Source organism: Mustelus asterias, chromosome 2, assembly GCF_964213995.1.
Source record: "Mustelus asterias chromosome 2, sMusAst1.hap1.1, whole genome shotgun sequence".
Classification (NCBI taxonomy): Eukaryota; Metazoa; Chordata; class Chondrichthyes; order Carcharhiniformes; family Triakidae; genus Mustelus; species Mustelus asterias.
In genome coordinates, this window is record NC_135802.1 from 137257970 (window position 1) to 137285201 (window position 27232).

Below are 27232 nucleotides of genomic sequence, written 5' to 3' on the forward strand. Positions count from 1 at the left end.
CAGTCTTTAAACCAATAGTCTATTGAAATGATGCTACAGGGAAATGCTGGCTCCCTTAAAGAGTCTGGTTTCCAACCCAGAACAGCAAGTCAGATTTCCAATAGTACTTTGACCAGTGGTTGGAATCAATAGTGGATTTCCCCAGTGGAATTGTTAAACAGCAGTTTCCTACTCAGGAACAGACTGTTATTTAGACATAAGAATGTTCTAATGTACACTAAGGGATTAGCTCCTCACTTTTCCATCTTCTGCATGGAATATTAAACTGAAGCCCTATTTATCCTCAGGGTGGTGTGGAAGATCCTGTGACACTATGTAAAGAGACGCAGGGAGGTCCTCACAGCCACTAGTTATTCCTAAGTCAACATCGCAATGGTTATCTGGCCATCATCCTCTTGTTTATGGGATCTAGCTATGCACAAATTGGCTGACGCTTTACTCACCTTACAACAGTAATTTCAAATTAAAAGTACTTCATTGGCTGTAAAGCACTTTAGGGAAGTCCTCAAAATCATGAAAGGTGCTATATAAATGCATCTGTTTTTGAGAGAGGGGCTTCATACTGGAATAAATTTACCTGGTGTAGTGTGGCTTCAATTGGAGTGGTAATAGCACACTGGTCCGCTCTGGCCTATCAGGAGACACAGGTCTAAACAATCCAACTGCTTGTTTCACTTTTTCTTGGCTGGTTTTACAACTAATTGTCACTCCGTATTTTGATTCTTTTATAGTGAAGCTTATCATCTGGAACTGAACTTGTGGCTCCCTTTCTGTGCAGGTTGACTGAGTCTGCACATCACTTGGCCAGATTTTTTCATAGAATCCCGACAGTGCAGAAGGAGGCCATTCGACCCATCAAGTCTGCACCAACTCCCTGACAGGGCATCTTACCCAGGCAGCCCCTCCATTCCCAGAACTCCACAGATTTATCCTACTAATTGCAGATTGGCAAGGCTAAATTGCCCCTTAGTATCAAGGAGCTCGTAGGGCAAATAAGTAGGGTTATGTGGATCGGGCCTGTGTGGGATTGTGGTCAGTGCAGACTCGATGGGCCGAATGGCCTCCTTCTGCACTTTGGGGATTCTTTGATTCTAACCATAGAATCATAGAAACCCAGACCTCATCCCTGCAACCTTGCATATTCACCCCGCTAATCCCTCTAACCTACGCATCCTGGGACACTAAGGGGCAATTTAGCATGGCCAATGCACCTAACCTGCACATCTTGGACCGTGGGAAGAAACCGGAATACCCGGAGAAAACTATGCAGAGACGGAGAGAATGTGTAAACTCCACACAGACAGTGACCCGAGAGCCGGGAATCGAACCCAGGTCCCTGGAACTGTGAGACAGCAGTGCTAACTATTGTGCCACTGTGCCCCCCTCCCCACCGAACCTACGCAGCTTTGGACACTAAGGGACAAGTTAGCTTGGCCAATCTGCCTAACCTGCACATCTTTGGAGTGTGGGAGGAAACTGGAGCACTCAGAGGAAACCCATGCAGGCACGGGAAGAATGTGCAGACTCCGCACAGACAGTCACCTGAAGCCGGAATTGAACTCGCGTCCCTGGAGCTGTGAGGCAGCAGTGTTAACCACTGTGCCACCGTGCCTCCCTATTTTGGCTCAGTGCAGCTACCAATTATTCAGCCTGTAGACAGTTTTGGATTAATGTCCCCTGTTAAAATGTTGCTAAGAGAAGCTTGTGTTCAGAAAAAGGCTTTAGTGATTAGAAATACCTTTCGGAGCAATGGTAGTAAAAGTCCTCATTCCTCTGTTTAAGTACTTCTGGAATGTTTCCATTGACGTGTGTGCAAACCCCCGATAATTTGATTCGATTATTTTGAAAGTAACATTGATGTCAGGATTTATTATGGATTAGATTTATTTCAGAATAATTTATGGCATGTCATTTGACACATCATTCTGCTCAAATACCTACAGTGCTCTTTTATTAACCTTAGCAACTGAGTAAAGAGTTTTGTAGCAACGATAGTTGGGATTAAACTTCAGATTCATTATGGAATTTCAGAAAATCTCATCAAACCTGCAATACTAAAGAGGATAAAGTTCAAAGTCAGTCGAATGTAAAATTAGCTTCTTTCAGCTAAGAGGAATATCAGTGTGGTGATCAAGTCTATTATTTAGTAAGGATTGAACATTGGATTTTATTTGCATTTTCGTACATTTAAGGCAGTGGTTGTAAGAGAGAAAGGAAAATAATTGCATTTGTATAGTGCCTTTTATGACCCCAGGATGACCATTTATAGCCAATATAGTATTGTTATTGTTCGAACCATAGAACCATAGAAATGTTATTGCACAGAAGGAGACTATTTGGCCTATCTTGTCCATGCCAACCCAAGGGCACCCTGGTGCCCACTCTAAGCACATCTTCCAGCACCCTGCCCATAGTCCTGCAACTTCCAGCACTTAAGGTGTAGATCCAGGTACTTTTCAAAAGACTTTAGAGTCTCTGCCTCCACCACCAACTCAGGCAGCGAATTCCAGACACCCGCTACCCTCTGTGTAAAAACATTCTTCCTCATGTCCCTTCTACACCTACTGCCACTTATCTTGAATCTATGTCCCCTGCTTCTAGAATTCTCCGCCAAGGAAAACAATTTTATCCTGTCCACTCTAACTCTTCCCCTCATAATTTTGTACACCTCAATCAAGTCACCCCATAGCCTTCTTTGTTCCAAGGAAAATAACCCCAACCTACCCAATCTCTCCTCATAGTTACACTGTGTAATGTAGTGATGTAGGAAATGATAGGAGCCAATTCTCAGCACTGCCAGGTATGGAAACAGCATTTATCATAGGATAGAGTGCCTACAGTGCAGAAGGAGGTCATTTGGCCCATTCTGCACCGAGCACAATCCTACCCAGGCCCTATCCCCATTTACCCTGCTAGTCCCCCTGTCACTAAGAGGCAACTTAGCTTGGTCAATCCACCTAACCTGCACATCTTTGGACTGTGGGAGGAAACCGGAGCACCCGGAGGAAACCCACGCAGACACGGGGAGAACGTGCAAACTCCACACAGACAGTGACCCAAGCCGGGAATCGAACCCGGGTCCCTGGCGCTGTGAGGCAGCAGTGCTAACCACTGTGCCATGCCACCCCAATAATGTGATAATGACCCGATCATTAGTTTTATTAAACAATTGTACTGGAGAGAATTCTCCTGCTCTTTTTCAAATAGATCTATTACATTCAGCTGAGGGGCAAAGCAGTGCTTTGATTTAATATCTGATCTGAATGACAGTATCTCTGACAGGGCAGCACTCCTTTGGTATCGCATTGGAGTGTCTAACCTCAGCAGTGTGTCATGAGAACAGATCATAGCCCCAAATTACATTCAGACATATTGGCTGGAGTTTTACTGCCTGGCCCGTCCCGATTCTGGGATGGGTGAGGTTCGCAGAACAGCATCCTCCGTTGGCCTCGGGTGGGGTCTTACGAGCCTCGGGCGGGCGAGGTGGTAAAACTCAGGCAATGAACTTTTAAAGAAGATGTGTTTTTATTTAAAAAAAGACAAACAGGCAAAAAACTGGCCAAGACTGTAAAGCAACCACTTGCAGGAAATCCTCTGTGGATTATATTCAGTCCCAAGAGAGAGAATGGAATGTTGCAGCCTTGTTTAAGAGAGAGACGCTTCAAAGGAAGAGATGTAATGCAAAAACTGAACTGTAATCTCCTATGGAGATAATGGAAGCTGATTACTATTTCAACAGAAAACACCTCCTGTGGGTTATATCCTAGACATGTCTTGTTTTTCCCTTCCAGTAATACACAAGTAAAGAGGTTGAAAACCGACTTCAACTCTGGTCTCGGTGTGACCATCCCTAGGCATCCCTGCCGTTTGTGGGTAAATTATTTCCCATCATTAGCAACATTGCTAGATGCAGGGGTACCTGTTCATCCTTGTTGTCTTGTATTGCTATGAGCAATGGAGGGGTCATTTTAATTGTACTGGGCTAAAAGTTCCATGTAATATTGTATTGTTTAGGCATTGATGTCTTGTTAGTTAGTAAAGAGGTCGCCAGCCACACCAGATAGTAGCAACCACAATAGCTTGCCACAATCAATCTTTATCCCCTCTAAGGAGGACTCCCAGCAATGTCTGCCTACAGAATTCAAATCGCACTGCCCCCTGGGCTAGGTCGATGCCCTTGTGGTGGCTAGGACTTGCACTTGGATATATATGGATGGAAATACAGCAATGTTAATTCGTGTTTTTTTTACTGTAACTAGTTTGCGGTGGTTCAGTGTAGAGGAGCTTAGCCCTTGTAATCCACGGAGAGTCATTTTCAAGTTGCCTAGATTCAGAGCTGAGAGAAGTAATCCATTCACAGATGATTTAAGGGTGGTATTAGCAGAACCAGTTCTCTGGATGTTGTACTTATGGTCCAAGAGTTTACGATTGTTGTTCGTGGCTCAGTGGTAGCACTCTCACCTCTGATTCCCCTCTGATTGCTGGAAGAAAGTTAGCAAAGTCTCAGTCAAAAATAAAACTGGACAGATCCTTTCAGCTATCCTGCAGGACCAAGAATCTCTAAACCGATTGCACAACTGCTGAAGTCACTGCTACTGGAATCACCCAACTTAATGGCTGCAACTTTTCACCATCGAATCCTCACAGACCAGCCAAAGACTGATTCCATATATCTTTGTAAACATTTGTTTATGGACTCACTTATCCTTTTTAAACTGTGTGCATGTTGCATTTTGTTATTTTCTTCTTCATAGAATCGAATCCCTACAGTGCAGAAGGAGGCCATTCGACCCATCGAGTCTGTACCGACCACAAACCCATCCATGCCCTATTCCCGTAACCCCACATATTTACCCTGCTGGTCCCCCTGACACTAGGGTCAATTTAGCATGGCCAATCAACCTAACCTGCACATAGAATCCATAGAATACCTACAGTGCAGAAGGAGTCCATTCGGCCCATCAATTCTGCACCAACCACAATCCCACACACCCCATACATTTACCCTGCTATTCCCCCTGACAGTAGGGTCAATTTGGCATGGCCAATCCACCTAACCTGCACATCTGTGGGAGGAAACCGGAGCACCCGGAGGAAACCCACACAGACACGGGGACAATGTGCAAACTCCACATAGATAGTGTCTCGAGGCCGGAATTGAACCCGGGCCCCTGGTTGTGAGGCAGCAGTGCTAACCACCGTGCCACCATGCCACCCCATGTTCTTATGTTTTAGGAACTAATAAACTCACTATTTCTTTAACTCAGGAGGGCCTGGTTAAATTAGCTCCTTTTGCAACATTAACACATTTGAACTGGGAGAATAATTTAGTAGGGAAGGGACTCTTTCTGAATGAACCTTGTTGTGACCGACCGTAGGGGTTGAATAAAACGGGGAGGCAGCTCATCCCTCCTCACCTGGGAGCATAACAATTTAGGCGTCTCTCATACAGAATTAGAACAAATTGGGGGGCCTCACCCGTCATAACAAGTGGGACTTGAACCCTTGGCTCTCTGGCTCAGAGGTGAGAGTACTGAGCCATGAGCGACAATTGTAAACTCTTGGACCATAAGTACAACATCCAGAGAACTGGTTCTGCTAATACCACCGTTAAATCATCTGTGAATGGATTACTTCTCTCAACTCTGAATCTCGGCAACTTGAAAATGACTCTCCGTGGATTACAAGGGCAAAGCTCCTCTATACTGAACCACCGCAAACTAGTTACAGTAAAAAAAAACACGAATTAACATTGCTGTATTTCCATCCATATATATCCAAGTGCAAGTCCTAGCCACCACAAGAGCATCGATCTAGCCCAGGGGGCAGTGCGATTTGAATTCTGTAGGCAGACATTGCTGGGACTCCTCCTTAGAGGGGATAGAGATTGATTGTGGCAAGCTACTGTGATTGCTACTATCTGGTGTGGCTGGCGACCTCCTTACTTACTAACTAACATGACATCAATGCCTAAGCAATATGATATTACATGGAAATTTTAGCCCAGTATAATTAAAATGACCCCTCCATTGCTCATTGCAATACAAGACAACAAGGATGAACAGGTACCCCTGCATCCAGCTATGTTGCTAATGATGGGAAATAATTTGAATGCAATAGTTTCCATCATAGTATTTCAGACAGCCCAGGTACATTGTACTTTCCCCATCACCTCTGGTAGAATGTTGTTAGGGTTTGTTCTGTTCATTGGTCTCACAAAGAGGTTCAGAGGTTTGTAAGGTTGAACAGTATTGTTCATTGGTAACACCTAGTGTGGTGAACCATCGTTGGTTACCACTGGGGGTTGTTCTTATGTTACTGTTGGGTTAGGGTGTTATCACTGTGGGGGTTGTATAATGTTGTTGGGTTAGGGTGTTTACCTGTGGTAAATGTTATTATGGCACATCCCGGTGGGGCCCCGCCTCCGGAGGAGAGGTATAAGACCCTCTGCTCCGGCAGGACCCCTCCAGTCTGAACTGGTGTACTCGTGTTAGTTAGTTCCATTGTTTGATAATAAAAGCCTTTGATAACTGAAGCCTTGTTCCACGTGCTTGATTGTCGCGCATCAATTTTATTATCAAACAGAAAACTCTCAGCAGTAAAAAGAGAGTATGGAACAGATTTTGAAACCAGATCGTCTGGCGTTGGACCCACGTGCGGTCGGTGCCGCTAACACCTTCGACCACTGGTGGAAGTGTTTCGAAGACTACCTGGCAGCCTCTGTAGCTATTACTACAGACAGCGACAAACTCCAAGTCCTCCACGCAAGGGTAAGCGACACGATTTATCTTGCGATTCGTGCGGCCACCACTTACCCGAGGGCCGTCGAGCTCTTGAAGAAACGATACACGAAACCACCCAACGAGATACACGCTCGTTACCTCCTCGCTACACGACGTCGGCAGTCGGGCGAAACCATGGAGGACTACGCCAATGAGCTCCTGCAGCTTGCCAGGGGTTGCGATTGTAAAGACGTATCAGCCGAACAATACATGTACGACCTCGCCCGAGACGCGTTCGTAGCAGGGGTAGGGTCCTCGTACATCCGGCTTACGTTACTGGAGAAAGGGAACCTCAACTTGACCCAAGCGATGGAGATGGCTGAGATGCTGGAAGCAGCGTCGAAAAGCTTGGCGCTGTACCCCGAGGACCACGTGGAGACAACGTGGCAAGAGCAAGCTCAAATCGCTCCTCGCCCCGCGGGCTCGCGCTCCCATATCGATCTGACGACGGCGGCAGCTCCAGGCGGCCAGCGATGCTATTTTTGCGGTGGGGCCAAGCATCCACGGCAACAGTGTCCTGCAAAAACGGCAATCTGCAGCCAGTGCGGTAAAAAGGGCCACTATGGTAAAGTTTGCAGGTCGAAGTCCAAAAACGGCAGTGCAGCTTGTAACCCTCCAGAGCGGAGACAATCTCCTTCGGCGTCGCAGTACCAACGAGGTCCGACCACGTGCGAATCCAGGACGGCGCCATCGTGGCTGACGGAGGAGGAGGAAGACCACCAGGAGTCGCTACGTTTGGCGCCCTCGCCCACGTGCGATTCATGGGGGCGGCCATCATGGTCCACGACGACTAGGAGCGACCAGCAGGGGTCCTCAGCATCAACATCGGCGGCATGCAGTGACGCTCAGGGGCCAACGGTGGCGTCGATCTCCCTGGACCAGACAAAGCACCACAGGCTTGAGAATTCCATGATGGATATCAAGGTAAATGGTCGTACTGTGAATTGTCTGTTTGACAGTGGGAGCACCGAGAGTTTCATACACCCTGACACTGCTAAAAGGTGTGGACTCCGGGTTCTCCCTGCCAAGCAGACAATTTCCATGGCATCACGGTCCCGGTCTGTACCGATCCAAGGACGATGTATGGTAACTCTAGAGGTACAGGGCACAATTTACGAGCAATACAGGCTCCTTGTGTTACCTCACCTTTGTGCGCCAATTCTCCTCGGACTAAATTTTATGGTCCACATGAAGAGTGTGATCCTACAGTACGGTGGGCCACTCCCTTCACTGGCAGTAGGGAATCAGCCGCAGCCTCCAAATTGCCCAAAGCGCCCCGCATGCAATCTTTCCACTCTGGAAATCACCACACCATCCCTATTTAAGAATCTGGTACCAGGCTGCAAGCCCATCGCTACTAAAAGTAGGCGTTACAGCGCTGAAGACCGGATCTTTATTAGATCTGAGGTTCAGCGGCTCCTCAAGGAAGGGATCATACAGGCCAGTGCTAGTCCGTGGAGAGCGCAGGTCGTGGTAGTCAAAAGCGGGAACAAACCTCGGATGGTCATCGACTACAGTCAGACCATTAACCGTTATACGCAGCTGGATGCGTATCCTCTCCCGCGCATTTCTGATATGGTCAATCAGATTGCGCAGTACCGAGTGTTCTCTACCATAGACCTTAAGTCCGCCTACCATCAACTCCCCATCCGCCCAGAGGACCGACAATATACGGCTTTTGAGGCGGATGGTCGTCTATACCATTTTCTCAGGGTTCCATTTGGTGTCACCAATGGGGTCTCGGTCTTCCAGTGTGCTATGGACCGAATGGTGGACCAGAACGGGTTGCGGGCTACCTTCCCGTACCTGGATAACGTCACCATCTGCGGCCATGACCAGCAGGACCATGACACGAATCTCCAACACTTTCTGCGCACCGCATCTCGCCTGAATCTGACCTATAACAGGGAGAAGTGCGTATTCCGTACGCGCAGGTTAGCCATCCTTGGATACGTGGTGGAAAACGGGGTCATTGACCCTGATCCAGACCGTATGCGCCCCCTTACTGAACTTCCCTTGCCCGCTAGCACGAAAGCACTGAGGAGATGCCTCGGGTTATTTTCGTATTATGCGCAGTGGGTCCCCAACTACGCGGACAAAGCTCGTCCGCTCATCAAGTCCACGACCTTCCCGCTCACGCCGGAGGCCCAATTGGCCTTCAAGGCTTTGAAAAGCGACATTTCGAAAGCCACGATGCACGCGGTGGATGAATCCATCCCTTTCCAGGTGGAGAGTGATGCATCTGATTTCGCCCTAGCCGCCACACTAAACCAGGCAGGCAGGCCCGTCGCGTTCTTTTCCCGCACCCTTCAAGGCCCCGAAATTCGGCACTCAGCGGTGGAGAAGGAGGCTCAGGCCATTGTGGAGGCAGTCAGACACTGGCGCCATTACCTGGCGGGGAAGCGGTTCACTCTGATCACGGATCAACGATCCGTGGCGTTTATGTTCAGTAACACGCAGAGGGGCAAGATCAAGAACGATAAGATCTTGCGGTGGAGAATTGAGCTCTCCACCTATAATTACGATATTATGCATCGTCCAGGGAAGCTCAATGAGCCCTCGGATGCCCTCTCGCGCGGAACATGCGCCATCATGCAGGAGGACCGCTTGAAGGCCCTCCACAATGACCTGTGTCATCCTGGAGTCACCCGACTCTACCACTTCGTCAAAGCCCGCAACCTGCCCTACTCGGTGGAGGATGTCAGGTCAGTGACGAGAAGCTGTCGGATTTGCGCAGAATGCAAACCGCACTTTTATCGACCAGACCGGGCACAATTGGTCAAGGCCACTCGCCCTTTCGAGAGGCTGAGTGTGGATTTTAAGGGCCCCCTTCCCTCAACGGACCGGAACGTCTATTTCCTCAATATAATAGATGAGTACTCCCGGTTCCCGTTTGTTGTCCCCTGTGCGGACACGTCGACTGCCACCATGATTAAGGCATTTAGTGAGCTTTTTACCCTGTTCGGGTACCCCTGCTACATTCATAGCGACAGGGGCTCGTCGTTCATGAGCAACGACTTGAGGCAATTCCTGCTCTCATTTGAGATTGCCTCTAGTAGAACCACGAGCTACAACCCTAGGGGTAACGGACAGGTGGAAAGGGAGAATGCTACAGTCTGGAAGGCTGTCCTACTGGCACTGAAATCCAGGGGCCTTCCAGTCTCCCGTTGGCAGGAGGTCCTTCCAAATGCGCTCCATTCTATCCGCTCCCTCCTGTGTACGGCAACCAATGCTACTCCCCACGAGAGGATGTTCTCATTCCCTCGGAAGTCGTCCTTGGGGATCTCATTACCAGCCTGGTTGACGTACCCAGGACCCGTCCTTCTGCGGCGACATGTGAGGGCTCGCAGGTCCGACCCCTTGGTCGAACCGGTCCAACTCCTCCACGCCAACCCTCAGTATGCCTATGTGGCATATCCTGACGGGCGAGAGGACACTGTCTCCATTCGAGACCTGGCGCCCGCAGGGGACGTAGCAACTCCTGTCGGTCCCATACCCCCTGTCACGAATCCCCTACTACTTATTTCTTCCCCAGACGTGGCGCGGTCAGCACCGGGACCAGTGCATAACAGTTATACTCCCATGTACAGCTTGCCTGAGACTTGGAGATTGGCGCCACCACAGAAGGTTCCAGGATCCCCTGCACCATCGCCTCACCAGGGCCAACCGGCCCGGGAGTCCTTGAGGGGACAGCCGGACGCTGTTTTGGAGAGAACGCCACCGCAAGCACCTGCTCCGGTTTCGCAACCGGTGTTGAGGAGATCACTGCGACGGTGCGGTCCTCCAGACCGTCTGGACTTGTGAATTTTGTACATATATGACCTGTTTTTTGCACCCCGCCGGCCTTTGTTTTTAAAGGAGGGGTGAATGTGGTGAACCATCGTTGGTTACCACTGGGGGTTGTTCTTATGTTACTGTTGGGTTAGGGTGTTATCACTGTGGGGGTTGTATAATGTTGTTGGGTTAGGGTGTTTACCTGTGGTAAATGTTATTATGGCACATCCCGGTGGGGCCCCGCCTCCGGAGGAGAGGTATAAGACCCTCTGCTCCGGCAGGACCCCTCCAGTCTGAACTGGTGTACTCGTGTTAGTTAGTTCCATTGTTTGATAATAAAAGCCTTCGATAACTGAAGCCTTGTTCCACGTGCTTGATTGTCGCGCATCACCTAGTTATGTGCATTTTGTTATGATACGAGATCAGAAACTCCCACGATATATTATGAAGTTAGACTATAGGCCCCACTATTTGCTATTTTTGGCATTAAGTGAGGATATAGGGGGTGATTCTGCCATCCCGCTGTGCTAATTTTTAGCTCAGTGGGCCGGGAGATTCACTCGCAGCTGATTTGTGGGATTCCCGTCAGCATTCGCTCTGCGCTTGCGTCTCCCAGGCCTAGATTTCCGGTGGTGGAAATCAGCTGGGAAGCAGGGCTAGCATTAAATAGTACCTCACATACTATTTAAATGCTATTAGCAGGCACAGGACGTAATTCGCCAGCCCATCTCACACCCCGCCAGGACTATTTCACTCCAGCAGGCTTCAAACTAGCTCCCCGCTTTCAGAGAACTAGTGACCTACCCCCGCTGGAGTGAAGGGGGAGCCATTGGGGCTTCCCAGGAGGTCGGGCGGCAGGGGGGTGGTGCCCCCTGGGCATGGGCACCCTGGCAGTGCCAGCCTATGCCCCCTGGCACAGGGTAAAATACTCTTTCAGAGTCGGTGCAGACTCAATGTGCCAAATGGCCTCCTTCTGCACTATAGGGATTCTATAGTTCTAAAGCACCTCTTCAAAATCAGTTAACAATGACAGGCTTACGTGCTTGCAATTAGATTGCCAGTCCTAGAGCTCTCAGAGCATTCCTGGAGAGAGAGAGAGAGATGTATTCCTTTTTCAGAACCAAGCAGAAATCAACTATTTTAAAACACTCTCTCTCTTGCAAGCTTAGCTCCGCCCTTTAACACATGACTGCCATTCAACCTAATCAAAACCCTACACTGAAACCCCAAGGGAAGCTTAAGTAAATACAAATGCATTAACCCTGTTCAAACAAACACACCCCAAGCTAAAATCAGTCATTATCTTTAAGTCTCAACATGGAGCTGCATGTTTTCCCAGACAAATCGGCACCTTGTAAAACAGGGCTGAACTTTAAACATACCCCTTGCAAGAAACATGATATAAATACATTTCTTAAACACACAGTATGATCACAATATATATACAGTATAACCCAAACTACCAGCTTAAGCCATGCTCGTTTTCACATGGGTCTCTGCGTTCCCTTAGACTGTAAGAAGTCTCACAACACCAGGTTAAAGTCCAACAGGTTTATTTGGTAGCAAATACCATAGACTGCCCAAGGTCCCTTGTCTTGTGACCCCTTTATATCACACTGTTCTTCAGTCCCATATAACCCTTGCTATGCCAAACACCCTTACACTACAGTGATATAATGTGGGGTTAGACAAACGAGATTGAATGACGTTACGTCTTTCAATGGTCTCAAACTTACATACAATTATTAAAATGACATGGAATGGCTAAGGCTTTGGTTAACGACTTTTGTATCCTTTCTTGGTATAAACTGTACGAACTTCAGAGTCATCAGAGATTGAAATGTTTTATTTGAATAGTGACAGTAACTGGGATGAAACCACCAAAAGCCTTATTTTTTAGGCTATAACAATGGTTGAACTTTAACCCTGGAATGACCTGTATGCCTGTGGTTGGCTTGCAGCTGTACTGTTATACAAACCATGTCGGTCTATAAGTAACTGGGGGAGCATATTCTCATAACAGTCTGCCAATGTCGGTCACAACTGATGTATTCTTACCATTATGACAATTTTTCTGAGTGACAAATTAAGTGCTGCATGATTACCATGTGTACAGACATCATTTAAAGGTGAAAGTGCTCTTCTCAACTGAACATTCACTATGTAAAACAATCTGAGTAGAGACACATTTGGAGACAGACAGCTTCAGCCTAATCGCTACACTGTTGTAATTGTAAACTCCACACTTTTGGTCACTTGCTATATATCTATTAAACAGTATCTGTACATTTTCTATTTACTCTAATGAGAAATAATAGACAGGAGAAATTAAGCTGTCACGGTTAAGCATTTTGAGATCAATATTCATGTGGAGAATCACAGCGCTGTCTCAGTATCGAAGATGACCTTGGAGTCAGTTTTGTTGAGTGAGCTAAAATTTCATTAATTCAGATGCTATTGGGAGTTAAAATGGGAAACATTATACAGAAACACTAGCACTGGAAAATGAAAAGAAAACAGGTCTTGATGTCCTGTCTGAGGTGTGTGTTTGTTAAGGATTGTAAGGTGAAGATTATGTGTTTTATTATCGACTGCTGCTGGCCTACCGCTGCTGAGGCACGGTGACACAGTGGTTAGCACTGCTGCCTCACAGCTCCAGGGTCCCGGGTTCGATTCCCGGCTCGGGTCACTGTCTGTGCGGAGTCTGCAAGTTCTCCCCGTGTCTGCGTGGGTTTCCTCCCACAGTCTGAAAGACGTGCTGGTGAGGTGCATTGGCCATGCTAAATTCCCCCTCAGTGTACCCGAACAGGCGCCGGAGCGTGGCGACTGGGGATTTTCACAGTAATATCAGTAGTGGAGAGCCCCCAGCAGAGAGCTCAGAACCCTTCAAGTTCTGCTCAGCTGGATGTAGATCCTGTGCATTGGGGGCTGTCAATGAAGAGGACCAATTTGAAACAACAATAGAAAATGCGTGAGGTTCTGCCAGTCTTTTCAGAGTAAGAGTTTTAACAACACCAGGTTAAAGTCCAACAGGTTTATTTGGTAGCAAATACCATAAGCTTTCGGAGCGCTGCTCCTTCGTCAGATGGAGTGGAAATGTGCTCTCAAACAGTGCACAGAGGCACAAAATCAAGTTACAGAATACTGATTAGAATGCGAATCCCTACAACCAGCCAGGTCTTAAAGATACAGACAATGTGGGTAGAGGGAGTATTAAGCACAGGTTAAAGAGATGTGTATTGTCTCCAGACAGGACAGCCTGCAAGTCCAGGAGGTCTACAATTCTACAAACAGTCTTTTCAGAAGCAGTACATTATTCTAGAGAGATTAGAAAAGTCCTTCTGTAGCATGACTGCCAGTCATGATATTTTCAGGCTTTCATGCTAATGCATTAATGTCACAAGTAGGTTTACATTAACACTGCAGTGAAGTTACTGTGAAAATCCTCTAGCCGCCACACTCTGGTGCCTGTTCGGGTACACTGAGGGAGAATTTAGCATGGCCAATGCACCTAACCAGCATGTCTTTCGATCTGTAGGAGAAAACCAGAGCATCCTGAGGAAACCCACGCAGACACGGGGAGAACATGCAGACTCCACACAAACAATGACCCAAGCCATGAATCGAACCTGGGTCCCTGCCACTGTGAGACAGCAGTGCTAACCACTGTGCCACCGTGCCGCCCATACAGGCTGTAAAACCCAGCGGATGTCAAGCAACATCTGAGTAACCAAGGAAATGGTCTGCACTGTAGGGATTCTATGAAGCACTGGGTGGGTGAGGTGAAGGCTGCTGCTGCTCCTGTTGGCATTGGCCTCTGCTGTTGCTCCTGCTCTTGGTGCTAATCAGTTGAGTTCCAACGTAGAGCGATATAAGCAGCTCCCACTTATTGACAGCAGAGGAATATAAATCAAAGACAAAAAACCTCCAAGGTAGCAGAATGGCCTCCAAGGTTTTGGAAATCTCCTCCAAAACCAGTGAAAAAATGCCCTGGCAGGGATCGCCCTAACCACCCCACATCGCAGATCTTTTACACAGAGGGTGGTGGGTGCCTGGAACTTGTTGCCAGGGGAGGTAGTGGAAGCAGATACAACAGTGACTTTTAAAGGGCGTCTTGACCAATATATGAATAGGATGGGAATAGAGGGATATGGTCCCCGGAAGGGTAGGGGGTTTTAGTTAAGTCGGGCAGCATGGTCGGTGCAGGCTTGGAGGGCCGAAGGGCCTGTTCCTGTGCTGTAATTTTCTTTGTTCTTTGTTTTTATCTCCACCGCAGTGGATTTCTGGCAGCAGAGGCAGTTCGCCATTGGCAGATCTTCTGACCGCGCCCAAGTCATTTGTGCTGCCTGTCTGTGAGGGGTCGTGTTCATCAGGACTGGAAGATCCCACCAGCTGAAAGGGCTGGAAAATCCTGGCCCTTCACTACCAGTCCCCTGAGTCAAAATCTTTCACCTAGGTAAGGAAGCAGCTGTAATATCTCAGTGTTTAAAACCTTTCTCACCGGTCAATTTCCCAGTCCTGTCAATTCCTGCTGTCCTCTCGCTTGTTTCATCCGGCAAAGTTCCAGGAAGTCTGAGAAACCCATTCACACGGAGTGAAAACAACAGCTAATAAACATTTAACATATTTAGAGGCGGAGGTCTACGAGTTCCCACTGGCTTCCTGGCGTGCCAGCAGTTTACAGCTGTTTTAACTGCAGCAATAAAAACCTATATTTATAGAATGCCTTTAATAAAATAAAACATGTCAAGTTGCTTCACAGGAGCATTGTAAACCAAAATGTGACACTGCACCAAACGAGGAGATATTAGGCTGGGTGGGTAAAAAGGGCAAGGCTCCACGAGAGTGCTGTAGAGGAGGAAAGGGAGGGAGAGGCAGGTTGGGAATACTCAATAGGCCTGAATTAGGAGAGTGCAGTTTTCTCAGAGCGGGAGATATGGAGGACGGAGCTGGGATGGAGCATTAAGGGATTTGAGACCAAGGATGAAGAATGTAACCTCGAGGTCCTGCTTAGCCCAAAGTCAGTGTAGGTCAGCAAACACAGGATGAACAGGATTTACTGTGAGTCCGGACATGGGACATGGGTTGGCAGGGTAGCACAGTAGTTAGCACCGCTGCCTCACAGCGCCAGGGACCCAGGTTCAATTCCAGCCTCGGGTCACTGTCTGTGTGGAGTCTGCACGTTCTCCCTGTGTCTGTGTTGGCTTCTTTCAGGTGCTCCGGTTTCCTCCCACAGTCCAAAGGTGTATGGGTTAGGTTGATTGGCCATGCTAAATTGCCCCTTAGTGCCAGGGGATTAGCAGGAAAAATACGTGGGATTGCAGGGAATGAGCTAAAGTGGGATTGCTGTCAGTGCAGACTCGATGGGCTGAATGGCCTCCTTCTGCACTGTAGGGATTCTATGATTTTATGTGCAGCAGAGTGTTGGATGGCCTTAGGCACACAGAAGGATGTGGGAGGCCAGGGGAGTGCATTGAAATAGTCAAGACTGGAGGTAGGCATAAGACCATATGATATAAGAGCAGAATTAGGCCATTTGGCCCATCAAGACTGCTGTGCCATCCAATCATGGCTGATATGATTCTCATCCCCATTCTCCTGCCTTCTCCCCGTAACCCTTGATTCCCTTATTGATCAAGAACCTATCTCTGCCTTAAAGACACGCAATGACCTGGCTTCCACATCCCTCTGTGGCAATGAGTGTTGTGGGAAATTACCACCGGAGTCAGACTGGAGGTTCAATAACACAGTTTTATTTTGGATACGAAGCTTCGGGGAGAAAGCGCTGGTACTCCGCAGTACTTGGCAGCTACCTTCTCAATCATACAATAGCAGCTGATCATTTTTATTTCTTTTAGACAATGGATAGTCCGGACATTAGCCGTTTAACACATCATTATAGTTGAGTAGACAGATCATGGTGATCGATAGTTAACACATCGTTACAATCAGACAGGTACAGACATGGGCATTTAACATCGCATTGTTCATAGAATGGATACATTTCCTCTATCAATGGCTGGTTTCGATCTATTCACTCAGTGATTGGTTTTGCTGCATTTATGTATTTATGTTCCCATCTATGGCTGATCTTATTATCAGACCTTATTGTCTTGGGTCTGTCCTTATCTTTAAAGTGCCTCAAGCTTTGACTAGCTTCCTGCAGTATTTTGGTTATGGCATGTTTTAACTTTAAGTGACTGTCTGCGCTGCATGTTTTATCTTTAAGTAGCTGTCTGTGCTAAAAGCCAGTGCCTGTTTACTGTCTCTTCCCAGGCAACCATTTTGTGTGTCAGGCAACCATTTTGTGTGTCAGGTACCCATTTTATAATTTTCCCCACTTTAATGAGTTCCACAGATTCACCACCCTCTGGCTGAAGAAATTCCTCCTCATCTCAGTTTTAAAGGAGCATCTCTTCACTCTGAGGTTGTGCCCTCGAGTTCTAGTCTCTCCTACTAGTGGAAACATTCTCTCAACATCCACTCTATCCAGGCTCTCATTATTCTGTAAGTTTCAATTAGATCCCCCCTCATCCTTCTAAACTCCATCGAGTATAGACCCAGACTCCTCAACTGCTCCTCATATGACAAACCCTTCATTCCTGGGATAGATATGGATGAGGGTTTCAACAGAGGAAGAGCGGAGGCAAGGGCAGAGTCGGGCAGTTTCTTGGAGATGGAAATCAGCAGAATTTTATCAGAATCAGCAGAACTTTAGACAGTTACATGGATAAGATGGGTGTAGAGGGATATGGGCCAAATGCGGGCAATTGGGACTAGCTCAGGGGTTTTAAAAAAAAGGGCAACATGGACAAGTTGGGCCGAAGGGCCTGTTTCCATGCTGTAAACCTCTATGACTCTATGAGCAGTGACGATGCCGATATGTAGTTGAAACCGTATGCCCACACAGAAACCCACCCACATCACAGCTTAAATTGAAACCGCGCCCTCACTCACCACCACCCACTGTCCCTGGGTGACAGAGAGTGCAATGCACAGTAGGTGCAGCCAGCAGTGTGAATCTAGTCTACCAACTATGTGTTAAAATCTGCAATTGATCTCAAACAGGTATTTTTGGCAGCAGCCTTTGAATCGCTCGGAGTCCTTGAGGTTACTGTGCATTGACGTGTTGGCATTTTGTGATAGCACTCAATTCCTTGCTGTCACACAGGGAACACATTTATGAGGCTCCCCGCCACACTTTGGAACTGCAAGACACCAATTGAACATTTCTAGCACACAGGAGGGAGCTGAGCCAAAGCACTCACTACATGGCCATAAAAGCTTAATAATTTTTTTATAAATAGATCCTGTTTGTTAAGGAAGAGGCACCATGAGAACAGCGTGTTCTCTGGTTCAAAGTGCAGACATGAGACACATCTTTACCTATTGAATACCTGCTGGGGCACAGAATGTATGGTCCCAATTGGTTAGAGAGGTGGTGGCAATTTATAATCCGTGAATTGGTAACTAATTCGCCTGCTGCAACTTACACTTTGGAAAGACATTGAAATGCAGCAAATAGTAATAAGGAATATACAGAGGGACAAGGATTCCTCTGCCTCTGATACCGAGAGAAAACAGTGGAAATGGGTAAGAAATGGTGTGACATCAGGAGAAAGCTTTAGCAGCAAAAATAACTCTTAAATCTAGTAAAATATCACACATTACAAAGGCACTTACTTCACAGGTGAGTTATGAAATAAAATTGGAACCAGAGGAGAGGGGAGGATCTTTGGAAAGGGGAGGAGCTGTAGAAAGGGGAGGGGCTGAGTGACACATTGGAAAGGGGAGGGGCTGAGTGACACATTGGAAAGGGGAGGGGCTGAGTGACACATTGGAAAGGGGAGGTGCTGTAGAAGGTTGAGGGGCTGAGTGACACACTGGAAAGGGGAGCGGTTGAGTGACATTAGAAAGGGGAGGGGCTGAGTGACGCATTGGAAAGGGGGGGGGCTGAGTGACACATTGGAAAGGGGAGGGGCTGAGTGACACATTGGAAAGGGGAGGGGCTGAGTGACACATTGGAAAGGGGGGGCTGAATGACACATTATAAAGATAAGGGGCTGAGTGACACATTGGGAAGGGGAGGGGCTGAGTGACACATCAGAAAAGGAAGGGGTTGAGTGACACATTAGAAAGGGGAGGGACTGAGTGACATATTAGAAAGGGGAGGGGCTGAGTGGCGCATGAGAAAGTGGAGAGGCTGAGTGAAATTAGAAAGGGGAGGGGCTGTAGAAAGGGGAGGGGTTGAGTGACATTAGAAAAGGGAGGGTCTGAGTGACACATTAGAAAGGGGAGGGGCTGAGTGACAGTGGAAAGGGGAGGGCTGAGTGACATTGGAAAGGGGAGGGGCCGTGTGGATCTTTGGAAAGGGTAGGGGCCGAGTGGCCTTTTTCGAGGGGTACATTGATGCTGTCTAAATTTACCCACAATGGCGAAAAGTGAATTAATTCCTATCTCATCACTTTCCTCTTCCTGGAACAAAGATGTCAAATTTATTATCATGTTTCTAGAGCCTTTTTTTTGATATTCTGGAATTAATACAATCTGAGGCTGAGAATATTAATGCTTTAAGTGCTTTATTTTAATACAATGCCTTTTTGAATGTTTATCTCTCCTAGTGGTTCTTCAGCATCTCATCAAGTCCTCCTTCAGTCTTCTTTTGGTTTTTAATTGTAAAATAAATTGTTGGAAGATATTTTTTTAAGTGAATCTTTAGAATAAATTCAATTCAGCTTTTCTCAATGATCATATTACCCTTTGTCCGTTTGTAGAGGTCGTTCTTTTTCCACGTATATTGACTGTCAGTCTTCTGTGAAAATACAATGTCCTCTTTTACCAATATACAAAAAGATTGAAGGTCCATCAGACCTGCTCCTAGCTGTCTTGACATAACTAAACAACATGACTCCTAATTTCCGTCCCATGTCTCATTATGAAATCTCTTGGCAGAGACATTTTAAAAAAAATTCTGGGCAAAAGCAAGGGGACAAAATCTAGGAGACTCTTCTCCAATGCTTGATGGCAATCAGAGTGAGTTCTAGGAGTTAACAGTGACCATGAGGACCATAAAGAACAAACTGAACACCTCTACCCAGTGCAACTAGAACGCAGGTAGTTTAATATTAATGGTATGAAAGATAATGGAACCTTGACTTGAACGTGTAGAGTAGAAAATAAATAAGAAATATTTTAAATATATACAAGAGAGTAAACCGCATGGATTTTAATGGGGAGCATCATGCTTGAGAAAGAGTAGGCATGGGTAATGCAGTAGATGTAATATACATTGATATTCAATAAGGTACAGCATTATACGTTCATCTTTCCATTGATCCCAAGGGTTGCTGTTGGGAGTCTTAAACTCCTGGCAGGGTCACCCATGAGGGTAAGGTCAGAGGGGTGAAATCAGGCAAAGTGCAATCCAAAACAAGTCCTCAATGGTTGATCAGGCAGAAGATACTCGTGTGACATCAATGGCTTTGATGGGAGATGAAGGCTGGAGTAGTATGTGAGATCCCTCGTCTTCGAGTTTCCCTTGCAACTGGAACTGGACCTACCCTCTGTCAAGGACTATGTGTCTGCTGATAAGCAATGGCATTCCCATCTTAAAAGATGTCCTGCACAATGGGCGGGATTTTATGGCCTCAGTTGGGTGAGACCGGAAATTTCCACCCGAGGTCAACGGAGATTTCTGTTGTCAGACCCTCGTCTGCTCCGATTTTGTGGCGGGCAAGGTGGTAGAGTTCCAGCCTATGTGTCTATTTAGAGGAACCAACGCACCCCCCCATACAACCAAGCCCTGTGGCAATCAGCGAGAGGTGATGGAGACAGGACCGTGTGATCTGGAAGTCCCTCGCTTCAGACTAGCTCATGAGCAGTGGAGTTTGATTCAGTCATTTCGCTCTTGGAATAGGAACAAGAGAATGTCGCAGCAGCTTTCGTCACGACTGAGCAGCTCTTTTCAGGATCCACCCTGCATGACGAAGGGGCTAGAAAAGGTGCCCTAAAGATAGTCTGTTCCATCTCCCAACTGGCTGGAAAACCACATCCACGGGTTCAGATACCTGAGATCAGAAAATCAAAGTTAAACTCAATCTCGGAACCTGGAAAGTACAAACCCTCAAGGAAAATGTGTAGAACAATCGACCGGAACAGAGAACCGCCCTTATTGTCTGTGAACTCAGACACTTCAACAAAGAGAAACCCTGCCAAACATGGAGCATTTCCTCTACATGGGGAATCGCCTCTCATCCAAGGCTGGCATCGATGTGGAGATCCAGCATCGTATTCAATCCATTAGCGCTGTCTTCGGATGCCAAACGATGACAGTCTTTGATGACTGTGACATCTGTGCTCACATCAAGATCCTAGTGTACAGGGAAGCCATCCTCCCAACACTTCTATGTGGCTTAGAAACCTGGACCATGTGCAGACGTCCCCTTAGTGCTCTGGAGAGATGCCATCAACACTGTCTGAGACGGATTCTCCATGTCAGTTGAGGGGACAGGCGTACTAACATCAGTGCCCTTGAAGAATACAAGAGCACCAGCATCAAGGCTGTGATCATCCAAGCTCCACTGGGCCAACCACGTGCTTAGGATGTCAGGATCACGACTGTCAAAGCAAATCTTCGCCCAGTTCAAGGAAGGCTCCCAAACAGGAGGAGGACAAAGGAAGAACATAAGAACATAAGAAATAGGAGCAGGAGTAGGCCATCTAGCCCCTCGAGCCTGCCCCGCCATTCAATAAGATCATGGCTGATCTGAAGTGGATCAGTTCCACTTACCCACCTGATCCCAATAACCCCTAATTCCCTTACCGATCAGGAATCCATCTATCCGTGATTTAAACATATTCAACGAGGTAGCCTCCACCACTTCAGTGGGCAGAGAATTCCAGAGATTCACCACCCTCTGAGAGAAGACGTTCCTCCTCAACTCTGTCCTAAACTGACCCCCCTTTAATTTGAGGCTGTGCCCTCTAGTTCTAGTTTCTTTTCTAAGTGGAAAGAATCTCTCCACCTCTAACCTATCCAGCCCCTTCATTATCTTATAGGTCTCTATAAGATCCCCCCTCAGCCTTCTAAATTCCAACGAGTACAAACCCAATCTGCTCAGTCTCTCCTCATAATCAACACCCCTCATCTCTGGTATCAACCTGGTGAACCTTCTCTGCACTCCCTCCAAGGCCAATATATCCTTCCGCAAATAAGGGGACCAATACTGCACACAGTATTCCAGCTGCGGCCTCACCAATGCCCTGTACAGATGCAGCAAGACATCTCTGCTTTTATATTCTATCCCCCTTGCGATATAGGCCAACATCCCATTTGCCTTCTTGATCACCTGTTGCACCTGCAGACTGGGTTTTTGCATCTCATGCACAAGGACCCCCAGGTCCCTCTGCACAGCAGCATGTTGTAATTTCTTTCCATTTAGATAATAATCTAATTTGCTATTATTTCTTCCAAAGTAAATAACCTCGCATTTGTTAACGTTATACTCCATCTGCCAGATCCTCGCCCACTCACTCAGCCTGTCCAAATCTCTCTGCAGCCCTTCTACGCCCTCCACACGATTCACTTTTCCACTTATCTTTGTGTCGTCTGCAAACTTTGTTACCCTACACTCAGTCCCCTCCTCCAGATCGTCTATATAAATGGTAAATAGTTGAGGCCCCAGTACCGATCCCTGCGGCACGCCACTAGTTACCATCTGCCAACCAGAAAAGCACCCATTTATTCCGACTCTCTGCTTCCTGTCGCTTCAAAGACACGCAGAAGACTTACCTCAAGAAATGCAACACAGAATCAACACCTGGGAAACACTTGCCGAGAAGAGACCTACTTGCAGGAACCCCCTGATTGAAGGGACTCAATGTTTTGAGAACAGCCGACGGCAAAAGAATGCCAGTGATCTGGAGTGCAAGGAAAATCTCCCGGAAACACTTGTCAAGTGTAAAGTTAGAGATGTGGCTCAAGGATTGGGCCCATCAGCCAAGCAAGGACCCCAGAACCCATGACCAGTGATACAGAGTTTCTTAGGTGGACAATCACACTCATTAGCGAGTGATTGCTGAAGAAGAAGGAGTAGGCAGAACACGTGGAGTCAGGGATAGGTAGCAGAATGGAGGGCAAGTTGGCTACAAAACAGGAAACAAAGAGTCGTTCCTTACTCAGACTGGGAAGAGGAAGCCACTGAGGCAAAATTGTTCTGGCTTGTAAGAGCAGCACACCAGCTTCAAGTACAGCACATCACTGGCTGTACATGGAAAAACAAAAAACCTGCAATAAAAGAAGTTTCACATGTGAAGGCTGAATTAGGTTAAAAATAGGTCTGCACAAAAGTTACCCTGGTGTGGATAATTTTGAAGCGTTTAGAGTTTTGCCAGATCACTGCTACATTTGCTGTGCACAAACGGGATAAAACATGCCTGATAATACCAAACATTACTTCCAAAGTCCAGCTACAATTAGTGTACCTCAGATCATTTTGTAAACTCCTTTAATTCAGCAATGGTCACCATTCTCTACTATCCCCTGCCTTCTGGTGAGAGAATTATCTTGCTTTATTACCCAGATCCAGATTGAGCACTGAATTCTTCCTATCACATACAACCACTGATCAAAGACTAGTCCTGGATGCCTTTGACATACCCTTACCCATGTTGACTGCATTTATGTCAATCCATTGACTCATCTGTTGCTTAAAAAGCTTTCAAGGATCAATATTTCAATGTGGATGTGATTGGTCATCAGTTTTTCATCATTGCTAATGAAATCAGATCCTCAGAAATTGGCCAAATTTAAAATGGTTGATTCCTGTACTTTAGTCAGTGGCTGGTAAATTAAAACAGTGTGTGTGTCCGATTTTTACACAATGAGGAAACTATAGCGGCACGGTGGCACAGTGGTTAGCACTGCTGCCTCACAGCGCCAGGGACCCGGGTTCGATTCCGGCCTTGGGTCACTGTCTGTGCAGAGACTGCACATTCTCCCTGTGTCTGCGTGGGTTTCCTCCGGGTGCTCCGGTTTCCTCTCACAGTCCAACAATGTGCAGGTTAGGTTGATTGGCCATGCTAAATTGCCCCTTAGTGGCAGGGGGACGAGCAGGGTAAATATGTGGGAAGACGGGGATAGGGCCTGGGTGGGATTGTTGTCTGTGCAGACTCGATGGGCTGAATGGCCTCCTTCGGCACTGTAGCGGTTCTATGGTTCAATAGCCCAGATTGTGAAAAATGCCGGAAATTTAGATTTGCTTAGTCTGGGTAAATAAAGTGAACAAATGTGTCCTGTATTAAAAACAAACCATATATGTTTATAAGTGTCACAAGTAGGCTTACATTAACACTGCAATGAAGTTACTGGGAAAATCCCCCAGTCGCCACACTCTGGCGCCTGTTTGGGTACACTGAGGGAGAATTTAGCATGGCCAATGTACCTAACCAGCACATCTTTTGGACTGTGAGAGGAAACCGGAGCACCCGGAGGAAACCCACGCAGACATTGGGAGAATGTGCAGACTCCACACAGACAGTGACCCAAGCCAGGAATTGAACTCGGGTCCCTGGCGCTGTGAGGATGCAGTGATGACCACTGTGCCACTGTGCTGCCCTATTGGGAACATTCAGCAGATCAGGCAGTGTGTGTGGAGAGAGAAACAGTGTTGGCAGCTTTTATAATAACCGCCTCCGCCCAACTGCGGTGGGAGAGGTCAGGAAGCAGGGCTAAGAAGAGAAATATGCAATATACAACCTCAACCCACTTGACAAGCACCTGACGTTTTGTTTAAACCAGTGGATATTGGGGCATTCAAGTGTCCTGCTGTGTAGATGAACATATGCCCATAAGGCCATCAGAAGTAAGAACAGGAGAAGGCCATTCGATCCCCCGAGCCTGTTTCGACATTTACAAGATCATGGCTGATCGACATTCCTCCTCTGCACTTTCCTGCCCATTCCTCATAACCATTGATTCCCTTACTCATTAAAAATCTAACTATCTCAACCTTAAATATACACAAGGACTCTGCCCCCACAGCTCTCAATTGCAAACAGTTCCAAAGACTCACAACCCTCTGAGAGTAGAAAATTCCTCCTCATCTCAGTCTTAAATTGGTGCTCCTTGATTCTGAGACTATGCCCTCTGGTCCCAGACTCTCCCATGAGAGGAAACATTCACTCAACATTTACCCTTAAGAATCCTATATATTGCAATGAGACCACCTTTCATTCTTCTAAATTCCAATGTGTTTAACCTTTCCTCATAAGACAATCCTTCCAAATTGGGGATCATCCTAGTGAACCTTCTCTGAACTGCCTCCAATGAAATAATGTCTTTCCTTAAATAAGGCAACCAAAACTGCTCACAATACTCCAGATGTGGTCTCACCTTGTACAATTGCAGCAAGACTTCCCTACTCTTACACTCCAACCCCCCTGAAATAAGGGCCAACATTCCATTAACCCTCCTGACCACCTGCTGCATCTGTCTGCTGGCTTTCTGTATTTCTTGCACAAGTACTCACAAGTCCATTTGTGTTGCAGCTTTCTGCAGTTTTTCTCCATTTAAATAATAATCGGTTCTTTTGTTCTCCCTTCCAAAATGAACAACTTCAAATTTTCCCACATTATACTCCATTTGCCAACTTTTTGCCCACTCATTTAACCTATCAATTAACCTTTGTAAACTGTTTGTATCCCTCTTGCAGTTTGCCTTTCCACCTATTTTTGTGTCTTCTGTGAATTTGACGACAACTTCCTTCCTCCAAATCATTAATATATATTGTAAATAGTTGCGGCCCCAGCACTGATCCCTGTGGAACCCCACTGGTTACAGGTTGCCATCCTGAAAAAGAACCCCTTAACTCCACTCATTGTTTCCCGCTCACTAGCCAATTCTCTATCCATTCCAATGTACCATATGACTTGACCTATTGTGAGGTACCTTGTCAAATGCCTTCCGGAAGTCTAAATACAGCACATCTACTGGTTTCCCTCTATCCACTCCGATTGAGACTTCCTTGAAGAACTCCAGTAAATTAGTCAGACACGATTTCCCTTTCATGAAGCCAGACTGACTCAGTTCTATTAGATCATGATTTTCCAAAATGCTGTTATTACTTCCTTAATAATTCATTCCAACATTTTTCCAACAGTAGATGTTAGGCTAATCTGCCTAGGGTCGCTTGCCTAAGGTTTGGGAAACATGTCAGTGAAATGGAGGCAGGGATTGCTGACTTCACAAATTCAGTGCCCTTTCCAGGACTCCCAATCAGCCTGCTCAAAAAAGCCTTTGACCTTCCTCAGATTTATTCACAGGCCTTCTTCCCTTCTCCCAACTGTGAGTGCTCAAATCCTTGAGAGTGCTCGTGGCTTTTGCTACCAAATAAACCTGTTGGACTTTAACCTGGTGTTGTTAGACTTCCTACTGTGCTCAAATCCCCACAGCCCTTCCAAACTTGAGGCACTCCTGCCCCTAATCCAGGGTCACTGCATTAAGAAAGGCAGGACTATCCACATCCACAGCCCAGCTGGGTCCTTCAGCTATTTACACCCTTACCCGTGGCCTCCCTGCTGACCAGGAAATATCAGGCCAACGTGTCAGGTCAAAGATGTCTCATCAGCACTAAAAATAAGTAAGAGATTTAACAGTTGACAAGTAAATAGAAAGTCATGGAAGGAGTGGAGTGGATGGGATGGGGGTTGGAAAAAAGAAAGGGAAAGGTCTGGTAAGAATGGAGGCCAAGAATGAGTCAATAAGAAGGAAGATTGCAGACTCTGGCCCATCCATAATGGACTGCCCTCAGCCCATTGGGTCAACCAATCGCTGGGGCTGAATGATCAATTTGAACAATGTTTATATCAGCTTAACTGGATATCCTGGCCCTGCTGAGCTCAAAAATAGTTTGCTAAGAACTCGGACAAGACTGATTTTCCAACTGTGGATTGTATTGATGTTAAGACAATGGCTAATTTGCAAGTCTATCCTGTAACAACATATTATTTTTGCATCTCGCTGCACAGCAGATTTGATTTTAATGTGTGCTTCAGCCTTTGAGTGAAATTTGTAACATTCCCAGTGCCGGGCACTAAACATGCAAAGATGTTACGCTTGGATGAGGATAATAGTCAGAGATGTTTTTCTTGGATGAGAAATGACACGTAATGTGAGTGAACAGTAAGTGGTTTGCTACATGGGAATTCTCTGCTTGGATCAGACTTCACAAGCCAGCCTGATTCTACTAGAAGCGGCTGTCTATCTCTTTACAACATGATTCTAGATTCCCAATGAGTGCTCAGTCCAACTGGGAGCTGGCAGGGGACCATCTTTGGCTCCATTGGATTAAGGCACCTGACCCTTTCAAAACCTGTCATTAGCAAGAGCGGTAACATGTGTAATATCGTTTTCCTCGCCTCCAGAAAGTTTCTAGCTGCAACACAGTGATATTATTTTCCTGATTGATCTGGTATTTATTTGTCATTGGGGGGAACGCAATTGATCATTGGGGGATGGGGGCAGTGTGAAATGGAGTGGGGTGGCAGAGTTCAGGGCAGGGAACAAATGTTGAGCTATGATAGTCCAGCCTTTGTTCGGAGAAACAGGCATGATTGACCCACTTGTCATTTGTATGAAGTGTCTTGGACATGTACGAAGTGGTTTATCTGATTCTACC